This window comes from Schistocerca gregaria, chromosome 8, assembly GCF_023897955.1.
Source record: "Schistocerca gregaria isolate iqSchGreg1 chromosome 8, iqSchGreg1.2, whole genome shotgun sequence".
Lineage (NCBI taxonomy): Eukaryota > Metazoa > Arthropoda > Insecta > Orthoptera > Acrididae > Schistocerca > Schistocerca gregaria.
The window spans coordinates 53,973,359-53,992,248 of NC_064927.1; the positions used below are offsets into that span (position 1 = coordinate 53,973,359).

General features: G+C 42.3%; 1 protein-coding gene across 1 annotated transcript in view; it reads right to left on the bottom strand.

Annotated features, from left to right (window-relative positions):
- The window catches only part of LOC126284649 (dual specificity protein phosphatase 14-like), an 89,605-nt gene that overhangs the window by 55,446 nt on the left and 15,269 nt on the right, over positions 1 to 18,890 (bottom strand). The window lies entirely within an intron of this gene.

Consider the following 18,890-nt stretch of genomic DNA (forward strand, 5'->3'; position numbering starts at 1 on the left):
AGTAAAAGTGAGAAGTGATGTAAAATGGGGCAATCACATCAAATGTACAGAAAGAAAGGTGAATGGGAGACATAGTTTGTTGGGAGGGATTCTGGGAAGGCGGGAAGGCGTTCTGGACTTTAAAGTAAAACACAAGGTGGGGCGAGAACCAGTCATACAGTATAACTTCAGCATCTGCAGTTCTTATCAAGAAAGCATGAGGACAGATATCCAGCGAGGTGAGACACGCGCTATTGGGGTCGAAACGGATCACAGCAGTACGAAAGTGTAGCACAGATGCTCGGGGAGCTGAGATGGGAATCTTTGAAATAAACCTGACGATGATGCTTATGAAGCCCTGTTGCGTAAATGTCCAGAAACTATTCCTATATTTAAAAAAAAAGAAACACTGAGGGACGATTCTGATTGAAGATCTTACATGTCATGAAAAATATTGAAAAATAACTTAGATGGCTACAGAGTAATCCCTTAGATCAATAGGCGAATAAAATAGAATAAAAAGTAGTTAATACTGGTTCTAGGTGCTCTCCGCTACGTAATCTACAGTGACTTGCGTATTGTAGATGTAGATGTAGATGCATGTTGCCCATTACAGCTATCACTTCTTACTTTTCGCCGAAGGGAGTATATTGTCTTCGAATCTCAAAAATTGGATTTATTATCCTCATATCAATATCCGCAAATTTCTTTACCTTCTCGTACTTCTCCTTCAGCGCAAAATATAAATAAGCGTTACAAAAATATGTAACCCTGTCTTTCATAGTTATTTTTTAAAAAAATAGGCACATAATTTTTGCAGTTAACTAATTCCATTTTTGATTTATGAAGCTTTGCAAATTTCTCACCATTATCGCTGTCATGTGCCTATTGTTTTAAGTGCAGCACATTATGGCATTCTATCTTCATCGGAGGCTTAAAATTTTAGTAATTTATTTTTCTGGCAGCTGTACTTGTTCAGAATTAAAGTGATGTTCTTCTGTTTTTCTTCAAGTTTTCTTTTTCTATTATTCTCGTTTTAGGCCGCAAGGTTGGAGCTCGTTCATTCATTGTCTAAAACAGCCGCGTGTCCTCAAAGAGGCGTAGGTGTTCCCAGGACGCACACGGCGATCTTCAGAGTGAGGCGTCACCGGCTGTGAACGCCTCATTCCACCAGTTTACTCGGCAGGTTTGCCGAGCGAGGTGTCAGGAAATAACGGCTTGCAAGGGCTTTGTTTACTTCAAAGTTTCAAAAACTATTACAAACTGCGTTCACCAGATATCGACTGGTCGTAACCGCACTCTTTTGGAGAATAAAAACTACGAGACATAAAACAAAAATCTTATAAGTAAGGAAGGGAGAAAGTTGAAGAATGATGGGAAAGGAAATGACAGTTCTTCAAAGGAAACATCCACACATTTGCCTTGTGTGATCCAACTAAACGACGAATGGCCAGTCCATTGTCTAACGCTCTAACCATTGCCTCAGCCACCTAAGACCTTGCAGATGTAACCACATGATGTCGACTACAGCGAAGTAAAATGCCTCGTAAATTAATTATTGAAGAACAGGAGAGTGTCACGTAGAAATACGGTAACTATTTGTGCTATACCGAGCGAGGTGTACAAACTGATCAGATGTCACTTGATCATTACTCTTCGCAACTCATTTGTTTCCCACTGTAAAATTTGCGGAACGTATTCGATAATCGAGTCATGTGCATTATGCAGGGTGAAGATTAATACGACCGACAAACTGCAGAGACGGATTCCGGACTGGAAATGGAGCAAAAATGTTCTATGAGCATATGTCCAGAAACGCATCGTTGCCTACCGTGGCGCTGGCGAATGGAAGTTCCTCAGACAATGTGCCGTGTCTGTAGCACACAGATGACGATTATGCAAACCGATGATGCCATTTCTGGTACTATTCGGTGAAGAAGACTGATAATAGAAATCTCATAAATGTGTTGGTTTGGTGCGAAATCCGCGACAAAATTCTTCCCGCAGAGGGAAATCCACTGTTGGTAATCCTTGCACTCGTTGCAGGTGAAAGGGACAGTAGTGGTTGTCATGCATGATGCACATAATCGTACTTCGGCACGCACCATGCTGTCGGGCCATCTTCCCTAGGGCTTATACCAGGGTTTGTCTCAATATGCTGTGGACCCTGTCCTCCAAATGTGTTTGCACAGTCTGTCTGAAAGGATCTATGATGTCACACAAACGCCCAAAAAGGGCTCGAAGTCTTGTGCTTGCCGTCTGTGAGGGACCTTTATTTTGTATAGCCATGCTGCTTCTCCAACGTTTTCTTCTGCTTGACCACACACAGACACCATCTCGGCTTGTTCCCGCCACGAACACCGGATCGTCTTGCTGCTTACAGTACGCTGTGCCAGTGACACAACCTGTAACAAACAAAGAACACACGGCACTTGGTCACGGCAACGTTGCGTTTCCGGACGACCGTATGACCTTTTTTCTTACATTTCCAGTCATGAATCCGTCCCTGTCGGTTTGATTAATATTCACCCTACGTATCTTTCAGAATTATTGCTACTTCGTGATTTTTCTCTACGGCTTGGAAAATTGTGCAGGTATTATTAATATAAGGGCTGAATCGGACTGGAGAACTACATGTTAACAGATTTTGGGTGTCTGTATGGAATGACAACAAACGTATTTTCGAGAAAAATTGCATTAGCTGCAAGCAAAAAACTTGAAAAAATACAACCAGAGGGTACATCACTTGAGAAATTTGATCTGCAGGAAAGAGAAGTAAGCAACAACCTCCATCCAGACACTCAGGCATGCATTGGAAGTGCAGCAAATTCCCACAAATTCCACATGCGTAGAGTCTGAAAATGTCTGACACACACGGAGAACCCAGTTCTCTCTCCTAGATGCTCTCCGAAGCTTCCCACCTCCAGCTCTTCCCACTGTGTGGCGCTGCTCTGCCCTGCGAGACGACTCGCTGGCAGGAAGAGGCCGTAGCCAGGTAGCAAGCAACACCTCTCGGCGGGCGGCGCCGGCAAGCCGACGCCAGCCGGCGTCGCGCCGCCTTTGATGTCTTCTGGCGAGAATCTATTTCTCAATTAGCTCCTTCTAGTCGCCTGTGTAAGCCAATTTGTTTCCTCGTGAACTCAGCCGAAAACCTGACACACGGACAACACTGGTAGGAAATGACAGAAAAAATAGCACTAACGTAATTCCCTCGACACGCTTTGTTTTGATGTGGTTGTAACTCCATTGATTCTCGCCTTTGTATTCCGCTTTATAGTTCTTGCTTAACATTCCAGACGATGAAAATTACAGCCCAAGTCGATACCCTAGCCAAGTTTACTACACTCCTCAGGTCGCGTCTGAGTAGCCGCGTAGAGATCGTAGGAAAGCCACTGCACAGCAACAGCGGCGATTATATCGTACCGTATTTTCGGTCTGTGGACCCTGTGCTGATTCGAGGCTTCTTTCACAATGAAGTAAGTACACATTTACAAACGTAACAGGTATTTGTCTCTACATGCTGTACTTCAGCATAACACCATCTGCAGAAATAATAGCTGTCCAGAACTACATCTATGATTTTGATTTTTCGTTTACTTCAGTAAGACTGCATTATACTCCCGCCAGCTATCTGCGAACAACATTATAAGAGAAAAAATTATCAAAAGGTCAATAAAGTCAAACAGTCTTGGAAGAAATGTGATTTTCATACGTACAAAAATCATACATACAAATGACTAACCAGCTGCTGCTGAGTGTAGACGATATTGCAGGTTTTACCATTGCCAAACTAAAACTGCACACACACACACACACACACGCACACACACACACACACACACACACACACACACACACACACACACGGGAGAGCGGGCGCGCACACCAATTCTAGCGAAATCAAGACAGATGTGCAGAAAAACACTACATGGTGTTGTAACTGTAGATGATTTTAATCTGATCCATGGAATGTAGTACAAATGAGAAAGAAGATATCAGTTCATCTGCAATTAATTTTTTTGATTTTTTATCCACGTTTTATCAATCATTCTTGTTCAACTAATATTTTGTGTTCCATGAGTAAATCGTATAGTTACCAGATTATGCAGTGTGTAAAAGTGTAAATGGTAAATTGAGCACGCTACTAAGAGCGAATTTGAACCACTGGTTGTGTGAAGGGGAAAGGGTGTAGGACGAGGTGGAAATGAATGGAAGCAAGATACAAACGGTCGTAAGCGAACACTATTTGCTGGCAGTCCCGACCGGTCATTTAATCGCCTAATCATAAATATTTTTCTTCCTCGGCACACTGTAATTGATTTGAAGGTGGGCTCAGTTGAGTCTTGAACGTATCTGTTGATTGTAGATGAGTGTACAGTCTGGTGTGATGTTTGTGATGTTAGGATAAAGCGAAGTGAAACCCGGTGCCGATGCACAGGCTACTTCTCTGGATCAGAAACGAGGGGTCCTCCAAGCCTATCCGACTGGCGAGTCACCATCAACGGTGTACCATGCCCTCACATGATGAGATGCTGCGGAGCAGTTTGGAATTTAATCAAAGGCGTTGGCTCAAAGTGTGGTGATGAACTTTGCGGCAGCACCTCTCCTCCTAGTTCTGGAAACTCCTTCGCCACCATTCGAACTAGCCGCCTTCGTGTCGACCCCGACCACGCGGACCTGCATTATCGACCCCGCTTAATAGATACTGCGACCTGACAGTGCAACGAACCCTGTCTAAAATTTATGATACACACACCAAAAAAGGTTTTGCGTCACCCCTGTTCCCAGAACTCCTAAAGATAGATGTTGACTGTGGATATTGCATCACAGACACGATCCCTTTAACTGTTAAGAGATGTCACTAAACGCGCCAAAAGATGTAAACTATGCTCGATCATCTAGAGTGACCAGCATGTTCTCCAGACATGAACACTATCGAACATTCCTGGGATAAATTGAAAGGGGCTGTTTATGGTCCATTCAGAGGGATCTATGCCAAATCGCCGTTGAGGAGTGGGACAATCTGGACCAACATTGCCTTTGAACTTGTGGATAGTATTCCACGGCAAATACAGGCATGCATCAACATAAGATGATGTGCTACCGTGTGTTAGATGGTTCAAATGGCTCTGAGCACTATGGGACTCAACCGCTGTGGTCATCAGTCCCCTAGAACGTAGAACTACTTAAACCTAACTAACCTAAGGACATCACATACATCCATGTCCGAGGCAGGATTCGAACCTGCGACCATAGCAGTCGCACGGTTCCGGACTGCGCGCCTAGAACCGCTAGACCACCGCGGCCGGCTACCGTGTGTTAGAGGTACCGGTGAGAAGTGGAGCTAGGTTGTTGCGAGCACATATTGATAGTGTGGATTGCCTACATAGGGATGAGGTATGCACTCATGGGCAAACCTATTGTTCTCTTTTGATTGACAAGTACTTAACATATTGTTCTCTTTTGACTGACAGGTACTTAAATTATTGTTCTGTTAAGTGCTTTTCCTTGTCGTCCCCATTTCCTTTTGATTGACAGGCACTTAACCTATCGTCTCCCCTCCCCTTCCCCCTCTCGCCCTGTTGTAGCTGCAGGTAGACTTTCAGCTCTCAGTTATTGGAATCATTCCATGTCCACTGCAGTCGAAATTCAGCAAGTTTCAGGTCAACATAAGAACATATGGGTTAGGGGTCTTTGCTGTCGAACCACCACGTTCAGTGACTCAGCCGAACATTCTGCTCTGAAAGACTTGTGCCTACCCCAGCATTATTCTCTGTCGTCAGGTATGCCACAAACATCGACTGTCTTCTTCCACAGAGCATGTAAACCTCCAACCTCCAAGTTCTGTGATTAAGCATGGAATTCCAAGACTATGTCGCCTACTCGTAGTTTTGATGACCTTCAACCAATTTTCATCGATACCACAGCATCATGCTAACGACCGACTAGCTTCTAGGTTTCCAAAATGCTCGGTCCCAGGCACTTGGATATACTGTCTAAACATTCATGGTGGTGTCTGTTTGTTCTATATCGTGTCTCCCTACCAATTTCGCGCAACGACGCTCTGAGCGTGTTTTTTAGGGAATTGACTAGTTTGAACCTGGGTCCTGTTGCTGGTAAGGAGATGCCAGACCACACATGACATGTAGAATTCAGAAGAGTTCAGTGAGACTAGCGATGATATAACCAAATACTAAATGATCTCAGCGTCAGATGGACTGCACCCCCTGTAAAAGAATCTTAATACTAACTAAATTTAGTGGAAAGGTTCAAGGCTTACCTATTTTTAGTTAGCTGGTAAAATAACGTCGAAAAATCAGTTAAGTTTACCATTGGAAATTTTATTCTACTCACAAAACATCGTTTATAAATTACAATATTGATAAAAGGAAATGTTTTAATACAGGATGGTAAAAACCAACTGCGTTCAACAAAAATGTGAACGAATATTCCCTGAATGGGTTTCCAAGTTCTACAATCGATCGAAGGATGACCTATGCCATATCACATCTATAATCTAGGTTTAAATTAAATTTCACAAAAGAGCAAACTACCAAAATGGTCTACAGTGACCCTCAATTATCTTTAATTACTGATCTAACTTGTCGTAAATTACAGTGGCTGATGTGGCTTCTCAATAACTATATAACAGAAAAATTATCGATTTTCAGATTTTTACTTCAAGTGGCAAATGTGAACACCATGAGTTTTAATTAACGATCAACACAAGTATTACGCAAAAAGGGGGTGTAACAGATGAGACTTCTGCAGTTCTGAGTGAAGCCTTATGCGCTCAAAAATGCGGCATCGCGTGCGTTCATTACCTTGTCGGTGTTTAAGCAGCGTCAGGGCGGCAGCGGCCGGCGCAGCAGCCATCCAGCTCGCCGTCTCGGAACCAACCCTTTCTAACTTCCCCTTACTACAATTTACAGAAGTTGGTTTAAAAAAACTATCTGGCTGTGTTTTCATCTGACCAATCTGGGTCTCAATGTTAACCTTAAGCTCCGCCTACAAAAATTCTGTCTATCCAATGAGAAACGTTATACTTTTCGTGGTGGGACAATGTTTTTAAAGTTTGCAACGTAACAGACGCTAAAAAGTCTCACGCTAAAACCTGCAGCTAGTGTGGTCCTTTTAGCGTTATCATAAGATCTATATTGTCCTTCTGGAGGGCTCTAACTTTTAACATGGGCTGTGGGGTGGTCCTTGACGTACCTGAGACGCGAAAAAGTCTCATGCTAAAACTTGCGGGTGGTAGTGGCCCTTTTTTGTGTTATCGTAAGATCTATACTGTTTTTCTGGAGGTCTCTAGCTTTTGAGATGGGCTGGGGGTGGTCCTTGACGTACCTGAGACGCGAAAAAGTCTCACGCTAAAACGTGCGGGTGGTGAGCCCTAGTGGTTAGCTGGCGACGTGGGTGCCCAGACCGTCCCTTATCGTAGGGCTTTCTAGCTTAACACGGTTCTGCTCTCGGCTTCTGTCCTCGTTTCTCCCCTCGGAACTGCGTCTGCCTCACGGTGGGAAGGTACGACATGCGTTTAGGCATTCTTGTGTTAGTCTGTGGTATTCCATTTGCTCACTCGTTACTTGTATTACTTTGATTAATTTAATGTCACGATTTATTCAGAGCTAAATGACAGGGTTTCCATGGAAGGTGTTGGACTTGCCTGACACCTTACAACTGTGTTTCGATTCAAAGTGGATTTTAGCGCATTGGCCTCGTATTATACTGGAATTATTCCCGATTCTTCCCGGCACTGCTTGTACAGAGTGATTCGCCTGCCCCTACCGTAGGTTTTACGCAACCCTCAACGCCATCAAACACCATAAGCAAGATTTTCATATTCTGTCGCTCACTATGAGCAGTGTTAGTGCTGCAGAAGAAAATAAACAATACAACTTTGGACGAAATTTAATGTACGTGAGTTTTTTAGTGTGGCATGTTATCGCTAGAGGCATTAGTTGTCGAATTATCGAAGAAAAACAGACAAAAGTGACCTCCAAACGAGGTTTTCCTGAATAACTCGAAAACTGGGACCTCCAGCGAAAACGCATGCAAAGGGCAAATGTTAGCTACATTAAATCTCCTACGAAAAGCCTCTGCTCATTCGTTTTGTAGTGATAATACACTTAGTGGGCCAACACGACGTGACACGGACTGGAAATAACACCATGAATCCTGCAGGGCTCTCCATAAATCCATAAGAGTAGGATAAGGTTGCAAGGCATCCCAGATATAATCAATACTGTACATGTCTGAGGAGTTTGGTGGCCAGCAGAAGTGTTTAAACTCAAGAGAGTGCTCGTAGAGCCATTCTGCAGCAATTCTGTACGTGTGGCGTGTCGCATAGTCCTGCTGGAATTGCCCAAGCCTGTCGCAATGCACAATTGACATGAATGTATGCAGGTGATCAGACAGGATGCTTACGAACGTATCACCTGTCAGAGTCATATCTAGACGTATCAAGGGCCCCATTACACTCCAACTGCACAACCATTATGGACACTCCACCATCTTTAACAGTCCGCTGCTGACATGTAGGGTCCATGGGTCCATGAGGTTGTCTCCATACCCGTACGCATCGATCCACTTGATAAATTTAAAACGAGACGTTATCGCCAGGAAACATGTTTCCAGTTATCAACAGTACAGGTCAGACGTACAGCTTTGTGTAGTCCACTCATCAACGACATACGAATGGGCTCCGAAAGCCCATATCGATGATGTTTCGTTGACTGATTCGCACGCTGACACTAGCTGATGCCCCAGCACTGAGATTTGCAGCAATTTCGTAAAGAAGACAGAGCAAACAGGATTTCTCTTTTTTTTTGTCATCAGTCTACTGACTGGTTTCATGCGGCCCGCCACGATTTCCTTTCCTGTGCTAACCTCTTCATCTCAGAGTAGCACTTTCAACCTACGTCCTCAATTATTTGCTTGACATATTCCAATCTCTGTCTTCCTCCACAGTTTTTGCCCTCTACAGCTCCCTCTAGTACCATGAAAGTCATTCCCTCATGTCTTAGCAGATGTCCTATCATCCTGTCCATTCTACTTATCAGTGTTTTCCACATATTCCTTTCCTCTCCGATTCTGCGTAGAACCTCCTCATTCATTACCTTACCAGTCCACCTAATTTTCAACATTCGTCTATAGCACCACATCTCAAATGCTTCTATTCTCTTCTGTTCCGGTTTTCCCAGTCCATGTTTCACTACCGTACAATGCTGTACTCCAGACGTACATCCTCAGAAATTTCTTCCTCAAATTAAGGCAGGTATTTCATATTAGTAGACTTCTCTTGGCCAGAAATGCCTTTTTTGCCATAGCAATTCTGCTTTTGATGCTCTCCTTGCTCCGTCCGTCATTGGTTATTTTACTGCCTAGGTAGCAGAGTTCCTTAACTTCATTGACTTTGTGACCATCAATCCTGATGTTAAGTTTCTCGCTGTTCTCATTTCTACTACTTCTCATTACCTTCGTCTTTCTCCGATTTACTCTCAAACCATACTGTGTACTCGTTAGACTGTTGATTCCGTTCAGCAGATCATTTAATTCTTCTTCACTTTCACTCAGGATAGCAATGTCATCAGCGAATCGTATAATTGATATCCTTTCACCTTATATTTTAATTCCACTCCTGAACCTTTCTTTTATTTCCATCAATGCTTCCTCGATGTACAGATTGAAGAGTAGGGGCGAAAGGCTACAGTCATGTCTTACTCCCTTCTTAATACGAGCAGTTCGTCCTTGATCGTCCACTCTTATTATTCCCTCTTGGTTTTTGTACATATTGTATATGACCCGTCTCTCCCTACAGCTTACCCCTACTTTTTTCAGAATCTTGAACAGTTTGCACCATTTTATATTGTCGAACGCTTTTTCCAGGTCGACAAATCCTATCAACGTGTCTTGATTTTGCTTTAGCCTTGCTTCCATTATTAGCTGTAACGTCAGAATTGCCTCTCTCGTGCCTTTACTTTTCCTAAAGCCAAACTGATCGTTGCCACTTCCCCTAATGATTTTAGAAATTCTGGTGGAATTTTATCTATCCCTTCTGCCTTATTTGAGCGTGAGTCCTCCAAAGCTCTTTTAAATTCCGATTCTAAAACTGGATCCCCCATCTCTTCTAAATCGACTCCTGATTCTTCTTCAATCACATCAGACAAATCTTCACCCTCATAGAGGCTTTCAATGTATTCTTTCCACCTATCTGCTCTCTCCTCTGCATTTAACAGTGGAATTCCCGTTGCACTCTTAATGTTACCACCGTTGCTTGTAATGTCACCAAAGGTTGTTTTGACTTTCCTGTACGCTCAGTGTGTCCTTCCGACAATCATATCTTTTTCGATGTCTTCAGATTTTTCCTGCAGCCATTTCGTCTTAGCTTCCCTGCACTTCTTATTTATTTCATTCCTCAGCGACTTGTATTTCTGTATTCCTGATTTTTCCGGAACATTTTTGTACTTCCTCCTTGCATCAATCAACTGAAGTATTTCTTCTGTTACCCATAGTTTCTTCGCAGCTACTTTCTTTGAACCTATGTTTTCCTTCCCAACTTCTGTGATGGCCCTTTTTCAATACGTCCATTCCTCTTCAACTGTGTTGCCTACTGCGCTATTCCTTATTGCTGTATCTATAGCGTTAGAGAACTTCAAACGTATCTCGTCATTCCTTAGAAGTTCCGTATCCCACTTCAAAGAGGCATACAAACGGAAAATTTTGCATTTGGGACACAAGGAAGGTAGTTCAGAGCGAGCCGTGCCGCACGGGCTCCAAATACAGTCGGCGTCCTGTGCGACTCGCCGTACGCGGCGGGCGTCGGGAACTTGGCCGCCGTATCGATAGGCTCTCTGATTCCGAGCGCACGCTTTTAGCGGTGCAGAGATAGGCAGCCGTGACCAATTAGACGGCGGTACAAATCAGCTCGCCAACAGGCGGAGACGGGCCGGCGAAGGTCCTCCTGGGGGCGGCTGGCGGGCTGCCAACGGCAAGGCCGGGCGCGCCGCTGCAGAACCGTGGCCGGCGTCTGGGACCGCGCCGCCAGCGCCGAGTGCGCTGCCTAACGACCACAGGTCCCCAGCACCGGGGACCACTTCTTGAAACTGTCTCTATGGTGACGTAGGTTAAAGTCCCATGTATTACACCCTGCAAACATGGTTTGCGAGTAACTGTCGGAATTTTGGGTGATTCTTTACATTTTAAATTGGACTGATCTATACAGAGGTTGCGTAGTGTAATTATTGTAGTGCTAGAGGATGTTGGTTCAAAATCTTTAACAAAACGTTTTTGATAATTTCTTTCCTTGAGTTAATTGTTTAAATGCAATTTTTTAAATTTCTGTTCCTTTGTCAAGTTATTTTAATCACTGTATTAACTTTTCCATTTGTTCTAATTTTTAATTCCCATAATTCGTTTTCCCTTTAGATTCTTAGTGCATGTAAAGTTAATTATTTAAATATTTTTATTTATTGATCACAATATTTAAACATGTGAAAATGCCAAACTGTCAGTTAAAAAACAAAAGTTGACATAACCTATTTGTATGTGCAATTGTGTGTACGAAATTTCTTGGGTGGTAATCATCATGCAAGTATTTAAAACGTAAATGCTTATTGGACAACGGACAAAATGACGCAGATGAAGACTTAAATGAAAGAAGGTATTATAAGCGAAATTCCAGCAAAATAATATGCATTGAATGCAATAACATGGATGAAAACACAGGATGACGAAACAGAGAAAATTAAATAGACTTTAGTACATGTGTGTGTGTGGTGGTCTTCAGTCCTGAGACTGGTTTGATGCAGCTCTCCATGCTACTCTATCCTGCGCAAGCTTCTTCATTTCCCAGTACCTACTGCAACGTACATCCTTCTGAATCTGCTTAGTGTATTCATCTCTTGGTCTCCCTCTATGATTTTTACCCTCCACGCTACCCTCCAATACTAAATTGGTGATCCCTTGATGCCTCAGAACATGTCCTACCAACCGATCCCTTCTTCTGGTCAAGTTGTGCCACAAACTTCCTTCTCCCCAATCCTATTCAGTACTTCCACATTAGTTATGTGATCCACCTATCTAATCTTCAGCATTCTTCTGTAACATCACATTTCGAAAGCTTCTATTCTCTTCTTGTCCAAACTATTTCATGCTTCACTTCCATACATGGCTACACTCCATACAAATACTTTCAGAAATGACTTTCTCACCCTTAAATTTATACTCGATGTTAACAAATTTCTCTTCTTCAGAAACACTTTCCTTGCCATTGCCAGTCTACATATTATATCCTCTCTACTTCGACCATCATCACTTATTTTGCTCCCCAAATAGCAAAACTCCTTTACTCCTTTAAGTGTCTCGCTTCCTAACCTAATTCCATCAGCATCACCTGACTTAATCCGACTACATTCCATTATCCTCGTTTTGATTTTCTTGGTGTTCATCTTATATCCTCCCTTCAACTGTCCATTCCATTCAACTGCTCTTCCAAGTCCTTTGCTGTCTCTGAAAGAATTACAATGTCATCGGCGAACCTCAAAGGTTTTATTTCTTCTCCCTGGATTTTAATACCTACTCCGAATTTTTCTTTTGTTTCCTTTACTGCTTGAGCAATATACATATTGAATAACATCGGGTAGAGGCTACAACCCTGTCTTACTCCCTTCCCAACCACTGCTTCTCTTTCATGTCACTCGACTCTTATAAATGCCATCTGGTTTCTGTACAAATTGTAAATAGCCTTTCGCTCCATGTATTTTACCCCTGCCACCTTTAGAATTTGAAAGAGAGTATTCCAGTCAACATTGTTAAAAGCTTTCTCTAAGTCTACAAATGCTAGAAACGTAGGTTTGCCTTTCCTTAATCTTTCTTCTAAGATAAGTCATAAGGTCAGTATTCCCTCACGTGTTCCAGTATTTCTACGGAATCCAAACTGATCTTCCCCGAGGTCGGGTTCTACTAGTTTTTCCATTTCGTCTGTAAAGAATTCGTGTTTTATTTTGCAGCTGTGGCTTATTAAACTGATTGTTCGGTAATTTTCACATCTGTCAACACCTGCTTTCTTTGGGATTGGAATTATTATATTCTTCTTGATGTCTGAGGTTATTTCCACCGTGTCATACATCTTGCTCACTAGACGGTAGATTTTTGTCAGGACTGGTTCTCCCAAGGCCGTCAGTAGTTCCAATGGAATGTTGGCTACTCCGGGGGCCTTGTTTTCACTCATGACCGTCAGTGGTCTGTCAAATTGTTCACGCAGTATCGCATCTCCCATTTCATCCTCATCTACATTATCTTCCATTTCCATAATATTGTCCTCAAGTACATCGCCCTTGTGTAGAACATCTATATACTCCTTCCTATACATCCTTACATTTGTCCTCGAGCCATGCCTGCTTAGCCATTTTCCACTTCCTGACGATCTCTTTTTTGAGACGTTTGTATTCTTTTTTGCCTGTTTCATTTACTGCATTCTTATATTTTCTTCTTTCATAAATCAAATTCAATATTTCTTCTGTTACCCAAGGATTTCTACTAGCTCTCGTATTTTTACCTACTTGATCCTTTGCTGCCTTCACTACTTCATCCCTCAAAGCTACCCATTCTTCCTCTATTGTGTTTCTTTCCCCCATTCCGGTCAATTGTTCCCTTATGCTCTCCCTGAAACTCTGCACAACCGCTGGTTCTTTCAGTTTATCCAGGTCCCATCTCCTCAAATTCCCACCTTTTTGCAGTTTCTTCAGTTTTAATGTACAGGTCATAACCAATAGATTGTGGTCAGAGTTCACATCTGCTCCTGGATATGTCTTACATTTTAAGACCTGATTCCTAAATCTCTGTCTTACCATTATATAATCTATCTGATACCTTTTAGTATCTCCAGGGTTTTTCCATGTATACAACCTTCTTTCATGATTCTTAAACCAAGTCTTAGCTATGATTAAGTTGTGCTCTGTGCAAAATTCTACCAGGTGGCTTCCTCTTTGATTTCTTAGCCCCAATCCATTGTCCCTTACTACGTTTCCTTCTCTCCCTTTTCCTACACTCGAATTCCAGTCACCCATGACTATTAAATTTTCGTCACCCTTCACTACCGGAATAATTTCTTTTATCTCATCGTACATTTCATCAATTTCTTCGTCATCTACAGAGCTAGTTGTCATATAAACTTGTATTACTGTTGTAGGCGTGTGCTTCGTGTCTATCTTGGCCACAATAATGCGTTCACTATGCTGTTTGTAGTAGCTTACCCTCATTCCTATTTTCCTATTCATTATGAAACCTACTCCTGCATTACTCCTATTTGATTTTATATTTATAGCCCTGTTGTCACCTGACCAAAAGTCTTGCTCCTCCTGCCACCGAACTTCACTAATTCCCACTATATCTAACCTTAACTTTGGTGATCATTAAAATCACGTGCACAAAGACCGCCCTGGGAAACGACTGATAGGAATTAAAAATGAAATTATCGAAGTCATTTCTACATTTTAAAAATAAACGATTTAAAACCACCTAATGAGATTCGAATCCATAACCCGTCCTGCACATGAGTCTCGCAATACAACCATTGCATTACGCTTTCAGCTTGCGACTAACTCCTATTTTAAAGCTGTAGAACATCACGCAAAATTCCAAACCTTTTTTTCGTCAATTACTCGCAAGCGTTGGCCCACCAGAGCGAATGACTGCAGAGTGTAAAACCAGGACCTTAACCTACATCACTGTATGGACTAATCTGAAAAGTCGATCCTTGTAAGTGCCTGACTTTCTCGGATATGCCACAACAAAGTAGGTGAGGGTAACACCAACCTCATTCAATACACAACAGCAGGTTTCTCACTCAAGAATCGCATCTGAATGCTGATTTTTTGTGAGACAATCATTGAACGCCTCTTGCAACGAGGAGAAACGTCTGCCGGCTAGTGTGGCCCACTGGGACGGCTGGTTATGGTTCCGTGGCATTGTTCCTCACGGTAGTCTGCTTCCGACGACCGTCGTGTCAATACGGAACCGATGGATTCAGGACGGCCACAACGTTAACAGGATCTCAACGGCCCCTTGATTAGCGCCCGAGAGGACACACATGCTGTTTGTTCGTCACATGTTATGAACTAGAAAATGGGTTTCTTTGCGGCTGACATCCCCCAACAATGTCTTTTCTCTGCCATTTCGGATCTAGTTCAACTTATCTATTGTTCTCTCTTCTTCATAATCTTCATTTTTTCCCTATGTCTTTGATATGAAACTTTTAATTACTGTCTGGATCCCGCTGTTGTCTACTAAGTGGCAAAGTATCAAGAGAGCGAATATTCACATTTGGGTTTAATTTTGGAACCTTTTGCCGTTCTGCTGGTTTCATTTAAGTTTGTAAATATACTGTCTTCTGTATATTTTATTGCTGATAATGTGCTGCTGTTTGCTTGACTCGATTAGGTTTTCGATTCATTCCATTGTCTGTAGTATTTCCTCCCCGAATAAGATCTCATAACGCAAACACGTACAGTTATATTGATACCTGAAGCTAAAGACCACAGACTGTCATAACAATGCCCAGAACATTTAGTCGACAGCAGATTCTATTGACACCCCAGTAAGACAAGGTGATGGACGGTGAAGTGGTCAGTGATCGTGCGGCATAGTGGAAAAAGTAATCCCCACACTTTACCCTCAGTGAGACAGTGTGCAAGGGCATGAGGAGAACGAAGCCTGCTGATTCTGAGTCAGACATGTCACAATGCACCAGTAGTCCAGCGTTTGTTGTATTCCCTTATGTAACCTCCATTCCTCCGGAAATTATGGGATAGTATGTGATTCAGGACTGGAAGTCAGATCTCAGTTGATCCATTATGGACATGGGAGAGCGACAGGTGAAGTATTTAACAATGGAATGCGCCAACAGCTATGCAGTTGAGATGTTATTTCATGTTACTTTTGCCATCAGTTTCGATATTCCATTACGCCATCTTCAGACCCCACATACAGCCCTCAAAAATAAACTCAGTGCCATATGGCCCAGTATGCCAATACCGTTTATTTTTCAGAGATTACTATGAGGCCTGAAGATGGTGTTATTATTGTGGTCTTCAGTGCAGAGACTGGTTTAACGCAGCTCTCCATGCGACTCTATCCTGTGCAAGCTTCTTCATACCCCGTACCTACTGCAACCTACATCCTTCTGAATCTGCTTAGTGTATACATCTCTTGGTCTCCCTTCACTATTTCTAACCTCCACACTGCCCTCCAATACTAAAATGGAGATAACTTGATGTCTCAGATATGTCCTACCAACCGAACCCTTCTTATACTCAAGTTGTGCCACAATTTTCTCTTCTCCCCAATTCTTTTCATTACGCCCTAATTATTTATGTGATCTACCCGTCTAATCTTCAGCATTCTTCTGTAACACCACATTTCGAAAGCTTCTATTCTCTTCTTGTCTAAACTGTTTATTGTCTACGTTTCGCTTCCATACATGGCCACACTCCATACAAATACTTTCAGAAGAGACTTCCTGATGCTTAAATCTATACTCGATGTTAACAAATTTCTCTTCTTCAAAAACGCTTTCCTTGCTATTGCCAGTATATATTTTATATCCTCTCTTCTTCGACCATCATCAGTTATTTTGCTCCCCAAATAGCAAAACGCATTTATTACTTCAAGCGTCTCATTTCCTAATCTGATACCCTCAGCATCACCTGATTTAATTCGACTACATTCCATTATCCTCGTTTTGCTTTTGTTGATGTTCATCTTATTTCCTCCTTTCAAGACACTGTCCATTCCGTTCAACTGCTCTTCTAGGTCCTTTGCTGTCTCTGACTAAATTACAATGTCAAACCTCAAAGTTTTTAATTCTTCTCCATGGATTTTTATTCGTACTCCGAATTATTCTTTTGTTTCGGTTACTGTTTGCTGAATATAAAGAATGAATAGCACCAGGGAGAGGCTACAACGCTGTCTCACTCCCTTCCTAACCACTGCTTCCCTCTCAAGTCCCTCGACTCTATCAACTGCCATCTGGGTTCTGTACAAATTCTAAATAGCCTTTCGCTCCCTGTATTTTACCTGTGCCACCTTCAGAATTTGAAACAGAGTATTCAAGACAACATTGCCAAAACCTTTCCCTATGTCTACAAGTGCTAGAAACATAGGTTTGCCTTCCCTTAATCTATTTTCTAAAATAAGTTGTACGGTAAGTATTGCCTCACGTGTTCCAAAATTTCTACGGGATCCAAACTGATCTTCCCCGAGGTCGGCTTCTACCAGTTTCTCCAGTCGTCTGTAAGGAATTCGTGTTGACAGTTCGGTAATTTTCACATCTGTCAACACCTGCTTTATTTGGGAATGGAATTATTATATTCTTCTTGAAGTCTGAGGGTATTTCACCTGTCTTGTGCATCTTGCTCACCAGATGGTAGAGCTTTGTCAGGGCTCGCTCTCCCGAAGCTGTTAGTAGTTCTAATGTAATGTTGTCTACTCCCGGAGCCTTGTTTCGATTTAGATCTTTCAGTGCTCTGTCAAACTCTTCCCGCAGTATCATAGTTCCCGTTTTAGCTTTGTCTACGTCCTCTTCCATATCCATTATATTGTCCTCAAGTACATCGCCCTTGTATAGACGCTCTATGTACTCCTTCCACCTCTCTGCTTTCCCTTCTTTGTCTAAAACTGGGTTTCCATCTGAGCTCTTTATATTCATACCAGTGGTTCTCTTTTCGCCAAAGGTCTCTTTAATTTTCCTGTAGGCAGTATCTATCTTACCCCTAGTGAGAAACCCTCTACATCCTTACATTTGTCCTCTAGCCATCCCTGCTTAGCCATTTTGCGCTTACTGTCGATCTCAGTTTTTGTATTCCTTTTTGCTTGCTTCATTTACTGCATTCTTATATTTTCTCCTTTCATCAATCAAATTCAATACTTCTTCTGTTACCCAAGGATTTCTACTAACCCTCTTCTTTTTACCTACCTGATCCTCTGCTGCCTTCACTACTTCATCCCTCAGAGCTACCCATTCTTCTTCTACTGTATTTCTTTCCCCCATTCCTGTCAATCGTTTCCTAATGCTGTCCCTGAAACTCTGTACCACCTCTGGTTCTGTCGGTTTATCCAGGTCCCATCTCCTTAAATTCTCACCTTTTTGCAATATCTTCAGTTTTAATCTACAATTCATAACCAATAAATTGTGGTCAGAGTCCACATCTGCCCCTGGAAATGTCTTAGGATTTAAAACCTGGCTCCTAAATCTCTGTCTTACCATTATATAGTCTATCTGAAACCTTGCAGTATCTCCAGGATTCTTTCATGTATACAACCTTCTTTTATGATTGAAGCAAGTGTTAGCTATGATTAAGCTATGCTCTGTGCAAAATTCTGCCAGACTGCTTCCTCTTTAAATCCTTACCTCCAATCCATATTCACCTACTACGTTTCCTTCTCTTCCTTTTCCTACTATCGAATTCCAGTTACCCATGACTATTAAAATTTCCGTCTCCCTTCACTATCTGAATAATTTATTTTATCTCATCATACATCTCATCAATCTCTTCGACATCAGCGGTGCTAGTTGGCATATAAACTTGTACTACTGTGGTAGGCAAGGGCTTCGTATCTATCGTGGCCAAAATAATGCGTTCGCTATGCTGTTTGTCGTAGCTTACCCGCATTCGTATTTTTTTTTTTTTTTTCATTACTAAACCTACTCGATTCTCCGATCCGTAGAACACCAGTTTTCTTTCTTCTCATAACGACATCCTCCTGAGTGGGACTATTTTACCTCCAGAATATTTTACCCAAGAGGACACCATCATCATTTAATCATACACTTAAGCTGCATTCCCTCGGGAAACATTACGGCCGCAGTTTCCCCTTGCTTTCAGCCGTTCGCAGTACCACAACAGCAAGGC